This window comes from Notamacropus eugenii, chromosome 1, assembly GCF_028372415.1.
Source record: "Notamacropus eugenii isolate mMacEug1 chromosome 1, mMacEug1.pri_v2, whole genome shotgun sequence".
In the NCBI taxonomy this organism is placed as follows: Eukaryota; Metazoa; Chordata; class Mammalia; order Diprotodontia; family Macropodidae; genus Notamacropus; species Notamacropus eugenii.
Window position 1 is genome coordinate 289,612,178 of NC_092872.1, and position 8,708 is coordinate 289,620,885.

At 42.0% G+C, this 8,708-nt stretch overlaps 1 pseudogene; it reads right to left on the bottom strand.

Annotated features, from left to right (window-relative positions):
* Positions 1 to 814: 814 nt before the first annotated feature.
* Positions 815 to 3,026, bottom strand: LOC140517651 (polyadenylate-binding protein 1 pseudogene; annotated as a pseudogene).
* Positions 3,027 to 8,708: the final 5,682 nt, after the last annotated feature.

Sequence of the window (8,708 nt, forward strand, 5' to 3'; positions counted from 1 at the left end):
GTTGGCAGAAGGAGGAATTTGTCTAGGGGAACTTGTTTTTGTGGGGAGACCTAGCAGGAAGAAAGTTTAAGATATTGGCACTCCCTGGATTGGTGATAAGTACCCTGACAAATTTTACTTCCTGGTATTCTAATGATGTCCCAAATATTCTGGTTTTACCTTTTAGGAAGATATTTTGCAAATTTAACCTGGAAATGCACATATTCATAGCAGCTGCTGTGGGTATTGCATTGATGCTACACTGGCCCAGCGCATCAATATTGTTCATTATAACACCCCAGTTCCTCTTCTAAAGAACCGGGATTTTGGTGGACCATGAATTTAGTTCAGACCAACTACGTAACAGCTTATTCCACTAAGCTAATGTGATTTGAGGCTGCATTAAGAGAGTCGTAGATGTCGCAACTAAGATGATGATGATCATTCTATAGCCTCCCCCAGGCCACCTATGTTTGCAGGCAGTTAGGTAACTTAGTGAAAGCAGCATTGGGCCTGGAGTTAAGATGATGGGAGTTCAAATACTGCCTCAGATTTTTATTAGATACAGGAGTAATTCTAGGCAAGTCATTTAACCTCTGTTTGCCCCAATTTCCTGAACTATAATATTATAATGATAATAATAATAGTATCTACTTCCCAGGTTTCTTGTGAGGATCAAATGATATAATATTTGTAAAGTGTTTAACACTGGGCCAGACACATGGTAGGTCTATATGAACTTATAGTTGTTAGCTAGCTTTGCTTCTTAAAATCCTAAGTCTTTTGTTGGGTTTCATTCTATATGTTTTACTTGTGTGGCATACCCTCAGAAAACTTTTCTTGTTTTTTGTTTTTAAATCAATAAGTAATCTAGGACTAGCATTAAGTTCGCTAGACCTGGCATTTGCTCGGTACATCAGGTTCAAAGTTTCCTTTCCTTTTTTTATTTATTTTATATTTTGCAATGTTTTTTCACAATATTTAAGTTTTTCGATGTTTAGATATTTTTCTTCGGTGAAGCAGAGGTTCCATTTCGTGGTCCCTGATCTTTTCTTCTAAACAGTTGGAACACCAGTGGCACTATTAACTGCTTTCTGGGCAGCTTCTTTAGCTTGGTGAGCTTGCAGTACGGCTACAGCTTCATCAACCTTAGAGCGAAGAGATTCAGGAGACTCAAGCATATGAAGAAGCTCAGAGTTGTCAATTTCTAGCAACATGCCAGTGATTTTCCCAGCCAGGGTAGGATGCATGGCCTGAATGAGTGGAAACAGCCTTTCACCCAACATCTGCTTTTGCTCTTGAGGAGGGGCGGATGCCAACATGGAAGCAGTTAAAGGTTCCTGACCTTGCACATGAACAGCAGGCTGCTGCATGGTAACCTGTGGTTGTGCATTAAGATGCTGTTGAGGATTTCGAACACCTGCAGCATACTTATACTGTGGAACTGTGTGGACAGCAGGAGTAGCTGCGGCAGCAGCTGCTGCAGGACGTGTACCCATTGTCTGAGTTGATGTATTTGCAACACGCTGTGTTGACATGACTCGTGGAACCTGTGAAGAAGCTGGTCTCATTGTACTAAATGGTGGCCTAGGAGCTGCTGGGCGGATAGCACCGGGCATGTTCTGGAATGGATGAGGTCTGGCACCCTGAGCAGTCCAGCGAGGACTTGGTCTGAGTTGAGCAATTTGGCTAGCAGGATAATATGCCGCACGGTTCTGAGTCTGAGGAATAGCTGCCATGAAGTAACCTGAAGGAGGCTGATAGGGGTTGATCACAGGGTTGGGCACAGCTCTGACACTTGCCATTCTCTGCATATACTGGTTTGTGAGGTGTGCCTGCCGCTCCTCTTTGCGCTGGGCTAAAGCTACATACAATGGCTTAGTGGCAACAATCCTGCCATTCATTTCTGTGACTGCTTTGGTGGCTTCCTCTGGCGAAGAGAAACATACAAACCCAAACCCTTTGCTGCGGCCACCTTCCATCATCACCTTTGCACTAGTGATTGTACCAAAGGGTGAGAACTCCTTTCGCAGACGTTCATCATCAATACCATCATCAAGATTTTTCACATACAGGTTAACACCCTGGTATCTGGTGATCCTATCCTGCTTCATTTGTTCAAATTTGCGCTTGAGTTCCGTTTGTCTTTCCACTTTTTTCTGAGCTCGGCCAACATAAATCTGTTTTCCATTCAGTTCTTTTCCATTCATCTCATCTACAGCTTTTTGTGCATCTTCATGTCTTTCAAAGCTCACAAAGCCAAAACCTTTGGATTTTCCACTTTCATCAGTCATTACTTTTACACTTAAGGCAGGTCCAAACTTGCCAAAGAGCTCCTTAAGTCTTTCATCATCCATGTCTTCACCAAAATTTTTGATGTAAACATTAGTGAACTCTTTTGCTCTAGCTCCAAGTTCTGCTTCTCTCTCTTTACGGGATTTAAATAGACCAACAAAGACTTTTCGATCATTAAGAAGCATTCCATTCATTTTTTCAATAGCTCTTTCAGCAGCTTCTTGTGTCTCAAAGTGTACAAATCCATAGCCCTTTGACCCATTTTCATCACACACCACCTTACAAGAAAGGATGTTTCCAAAAGCAGAAAATGTATCATACAATGCTTTATTATCAATGGATTTATCCAAATTTTTGATGAATATATTGCCCACACCACTTTTACGTAGTGATGGATCACGTTGAGACCACATGATACGCACTGGCTTGCCCTTAACGACATCAAAATTCATTGTATCTAAAGCCCGTTCAGCGTCCGCCGGCTGCTGGAAGTTGACATAGGCGTAGCCCAGGGAGCGGCGGGTGATCATGTCCCTGCAGACCCGGATGGAGAAGATGGGCCCGGCCGGGCTGAACTTCTCGTAGAGCATCGCCTCGGTCACATCGGGGTGCAGATCCCCCACGTAGAGCGAGGCCATAGGGTAGCTGGGGGCGCTGGGGTTCATCTCGGCGCCGCCGCCGGAAGGGCCACAAGCCGCGAACTTTCCGTGGGAAGAGGTAGGGGAGTGTGGGGAGCCGGAGTCTGGAGCAGGGGTCTCTATCCCGAGGTCTTCGGTTGGCCAAACCGGATGCTCGTATGAGAGAAAGGACGTTCCAGAGTCGAACAAGGGTTGAGCTTTATTTCAGGGTCTAGTTACAAGTGCAGGGGAATTCTTCCTTAGGAGGGAGTGAAGAATCTCCCAAGGAGGCAAAGATCTTACAATAAGAGATTGGAAGTAGAAGTATAAGTGGGGAGAGAGGGGGAGGGGAGAGCAAAGAGAGGAAAAACAGAGCCTTCTGTCCTGTCAGGGCCCCTTCGAGCTAAGAGCCCCTCAGAAAACTTTTGCTTCATGGCAATGTCAAGTGTCCAGATCCTAACAGTTCCACCATCAGAGCAGCTATCACATTAATTTTCCATGGATATGAAGCTGGTCTCTCTAATCACCTCCTGATGTACCTGGAACAGGTTGGCTCTGTTCATGTTGAACTAACAGCATTTCCCATTTGCCCAGTGGTCTGCTGTCATCATCTACATGTCACTGAGTGTGCAGGTCATGGCTTTCATTGGGGTATTGTGAGCCTGTAATATTGTGTCAAAATTGAGAATTTGTTCATTCCATAAGGTAATCTCCACTAAAATAATCAGTGACCAATTGTCTTCCTTCAAGAGTCCACCGAACAAGTATTGGACGTTGGGTTTTACTTAGAGTTAGTTATTGCATCTTTGGATCATTCCCCATTTCTGTAGCTGGGACCAGATCATTGTAAGAGTCTCTGTTGGACTGCCCAAATAATTCAGCCAATCTCTCTACCATACTCTGTTTGATTAGCACACGGATGAATCAGTCATCTTCTGGTTTCCAGCCTGCGGAATTCATTTCCTATTAAACAGTGAGCTGCTACAATGCCTGCTGCTGCATAAAATCAGGTCCCTTGGAATACCTAAGGTTGGGCCTAGAGTAGAACTCTGGAATATGCAAATGACAAGATAGAGAATTATTTTTGTGGTTTTTGTAGAAAACCTGATGGAGATGTTTTCTTTCTTGGCTATCTCCAAGTTCTGGGCTGGGCTTCCCTTCTCCCAAATTAAGACAGGAGTCCTGGGCTTGATTTCCCTTCTTAGTTTCTGCCATCTGGCCTCTCTGCGGTGCCAATATGCTCTAAAATCCTAAGGTCTCCTGTCTCTGTGGCTGCTGGGGTCTGTGACTCTGAAAAACCTTCATCTTAGTATGCAGGGATTCTGAAAAATATGAAATAGTGGGATTCTGAATTCTACAGTCCCATGAGTCTGCCACTTTGAAAGTCTGACATCCTTTTACTTCAAGATACTCCAGATCCTAAAAAGAGTGACCCTTAGCATTGAAGGATGTCAAGACCATGCTGCTGACTTCACTGGAGAGTTTAGATATAATGCCTCCAGTGATTTTACTTCCCCAAAAATAGCACTTGAGAACCACAGCTATGAGTGACAACTCCTTGTGGTCTTGGACAGTCATATCCTAAATTGTGTATTACAAAGCAGTGAATAAACGGTGCCATCTGCTTATGTAGGCTCTAGCATGTAAATATTTCCATTCTTGGTATATTAACAAGCCCCATGCTTATCTTTTCAATGTTCATTTTGACTTTGAAGAATCCATCCCAAAACACAGAGGTGTTATTATTGAAAGCAATTGGTGACTCATAGTATCAGAGTTGGAACAGACCTTAGCATCCATCTAGTTCCTTCTCCATTTATAATTATGAGCACTGAGCTCCAGAGAGAGATGGAGGCTCAAAGACCTCTGATGCCCTTTCTTGTTGTAGAGCTCTGGTTCTCTGAGTGGCATATCCAAGATCACACAGCATATTGGTGACTGAGCCCTAGTCTCCTGGATTTCATTTCATGTCTTGGTACTGCCTTGTGAGTGAATGGCTAGCTGTTAGATGATTGCCTGCTATGGAATTTCTCTGGAAATAAATACACCTGCTCTTTTCTCTCCTCCAATGCCCACCTCCTACAATCTATTCATCATCTCACCCACTCCCTGGGCTTTTGCTTCCTACCCTCACATTTATGAAGATGAGTCAGAAATGATATATGTGTATACATATATGCATGCGTGTACTTGTGTGGGTATGTTCTGTCATGCATAGTGCAGGCAGTTTTAAATGGAGACAGCCCACATGTAAATATCCTTTAGCAATTGTTTTGCTACTTACAAAGGAAAACAGAGAATAGCTGCTAGCAGGGAGAGTTTTCAAATGTGACCTCCATTCCTACAATGGGTAGTACACATGATCTGCTAGAGGACCCTAAACTTCTCAGGGCTCAGACTTACAGAGATTTTTAAGTAAAGAGTCAAATGATTACAGTGGGAGACTGCCTTGCTATCTATGGGGCATTTAGGTGTGAAGGCTTGCCAAGTCCTCTTCAGTTCTGCTTTTCCGCCTTTCACCCTTTTACTTCAGCTCTAAGAAGCTGTAGCATGCACAGAGACCACACCCCAGTAACAATGTCTTGGCAGATGGGCTAAACCAAGCTGAGGGTAACTGAGGTATCTCAAAGACATCAGTGAGTTAGGGGAGTATCTATCCCAAGCATGTGAAGACTTCTTCCAGTGGAATGGGTGGATGAGAACAATTTGTTCCAATTGCCATGAAGGAAGCTGAAATAGGTTCTGTGAAGTGCTTAGACCTTGGACAGACATCAAAAATGGCAAAGTTATCCACTGCATATAGGACCATTGACAGCTGTCTTGATTTTTTTTCTTACCATTGGACTTCAATGACTCTGGAAGGGAAATGAGGCTGATGATTTTTTGAAATTCTGCCTCACTTAAATCCAATTTTCATATGAGTGAAGACATCATCCCATTATGTCATCAATACCCTGTGAAAATGAAGGACAAACAACAATTTTCTAAATTACTTCACCTGGAGTAAGGAATAAGGGTCAGGGACATAAGGAAGAACTTAACTATATTTGTGCCAATGCAGCAAGAAGCTGGGGATAAGGAGGTTAATGTGCACCCTTAGGATGCAAGCCTTGAGGGCTGAAGATACCCTCAAGTGTCTTTAGTCTTGGCTAGTCAAAAATATGTAGGTATAGGTATAGGAACATGTATGTATATGTGAATGTATACATGAATGCATATTGTGTGTACACATGTATATGTACATTATGTATGTGTGCATGTTTATATTACATGTATATCTGTGGGTATACATTTGTGTGTCAATATTTTTACATGTGAATGCATATTGTTTGTATCTGCATGTATGTGTAGATGTGAAAATGTATATATGCATATGTGCATGTATATCTGTACATATACATAATGTGTATAAAAACTAGATGAACTGCAAAAAAAAAAAATACATTGACAGTAGCACAATAATATTAGTAGCCTGGGGTTCTCAAACTCCCACAAGTTATCCAGACATTCCCCACAACTTGGGACCATGATTTAGCACACTGTTTCTGTTTCTCTAAAGCCTGGTTCAGACTTTCAGAGACTACGAATCTCAGTTTTCAGAACTCCCCCTACCCTGATTGCTGTCACATTTGAGGCCTAGTCAATTGGGATCAAGGTCACTTCTCGTGTCTCTAATCTCTGACTTGTATGCAGAAAGAGGGAAAAGGACAAAATGATCAAAGGATAAAGGGGTCAGAAATGGCTGGGTCAGCATGGAGCTCTTTTTTTCTCTTTTTTTTTTTTTTTTTACTACCCTACTATTGTTTGAAGTACCCACCTCACTTTTGATAATCAGATTTTATTTAGGCTATAATAGATGACATACAAACTCCCCCAAAGTGTCAAGATGATCAGAAAACTGCCCCGTTAATCTCCCCCACCCATCCAAAAGGTGGTAAGGAGTCATTGAAGGTGTGAATGCTTTGAGTAAAGAACACGTAATCAAACGGAAGTAGTCCTTAAGAAAGATGACACTGGCAGCAGACAGAAGAAGATACTTCTTCTGAGCCCCCATGAGGGAGGTTCAACTGGATGGTCTTTAAATTTCCAGCTAACATTCTATCCTTGGGAAATCCAACATGCACTTCACTAATACCCCTAGTGGAACCAACAGGAGCTGTATTATTATTCTGATTCTGTGGTCCCTCCATCATCATGCCTCATATCTACCACCTATTGTCTCCAGGGATCTCCTCTTACTTGACAGAATCCTTTTGCCCATTCATCTTCTAATCCTTCCTCCCTGGGAATCCTGGCAATGGTTTTGACTGAATAATTTCTATACATTTTAACTTAATCTGTTAATCCCCATGTTTTCTGAATAGAAAAGCACAGCTTCTACCTGAAAACATGACCGTGGTTGATGTTTAGGACCTATCGAATTGGGGCTCAGGGTAACAGTGAGGTTGTCACTGTGTTCACTTGGCTGACCTCAAAGCCCTTGTGGCCACTGATTTCTGTGAGGTCTGTTCATTGAGATGAACTGAGAAAGCTAATTCTTTTTTCTAAAATGAAAACCTCTCCAAGCACACTAAGCACTATGGGGCAAGTTCCACAAATCCTGTAGCTAATTAAATCAGGTGTATGCTTGAGGAATAAGGAATAAAAATGTGTTTTATGCAAATGCTTAACTGAAGGGGGCTTTTTTTATTTGCCTTTTCTAATTCCCCTATTCTGGGTTACCAAATTTCATAGGACAAGGGAGAACTCCCTAACCAGCACTGCAATTAAGACCTAGCAAACTCATTGTTCTTGGTTTAATTGAGTCAGAAATTCATTCTTCTCAGAAAATAGAAATCACCAACATCCATCTAGAGTTGAGATAATCTCAAGTGATGAGCAAAATCCACCCTCTACCTAATTAATCCCTTGCAATTTTTATAGGTCAACATTATCTCTGGGTCACTAAAGTCTGGTTCCTTACCTAAAGTTAATCAATCACTAAATTGTAAATACCACTAAGGCAGGGAGAGTCCTTTGTCTAACCATTCAAACCTCTCTCAAGACGACACAGTGCTCTGGGCACAGGAGGTACTAAATACATATGGAATGATAAATAAATGAAGAGTTGCTTTCATTTTGAGGAACTTTTCTGAACTCTGTTAAAAAACCACTAATAGACTAAATGATTCTTTTTTTAACATTGTATGATGACTCAGGAAGAAAAGAAAAGACTAGTTTGCCTTAATGATTGCTGACATTTCTATGGATTGTTGTGGTTTGCAAAGTCCTCCACAGACATGATCTCAACTGAACCTACCCCTCATCTGGGAGCACTAAGCACTGATTACACATAATACTATCACACTTTACAAATGAGAAACGTGAAATGACATGCCGAGAGTGATGCATCTGGAAAGTGAGAGGTAGGATCAGAGCTAAGGACTTCCTGGCTCCCAGCCCAGGGCTTGAACCACAATGCTTAGGTGCAAGCCCAGTTGTGCCTGTAGATAAGTTCCCTCCAATTCTTTCCCATGAATGTGCATTTTCACTCAGGAGCCTCAATTTGTCTGCTCCCAGCCTCATCAAAGACATCCTACTCTTCATGGTTACTAGTATTAATTAAATAAGTATTCAGATTGTTCAGATGTTGTTTATTTACAGATGATATAGTAGTTACTGCAGAATCATTCTTCTACATGGTCATTTCCCACAACATAAAAATGGCTCCTTGTTAGATGAGGCTGTCTCACACCCTGCTTTCTAGGTCTGAATGGATTTTTTTCTCCAAAGGATGTGCAAGGACACATATCGACATTCAGAATACTCACTGATCTC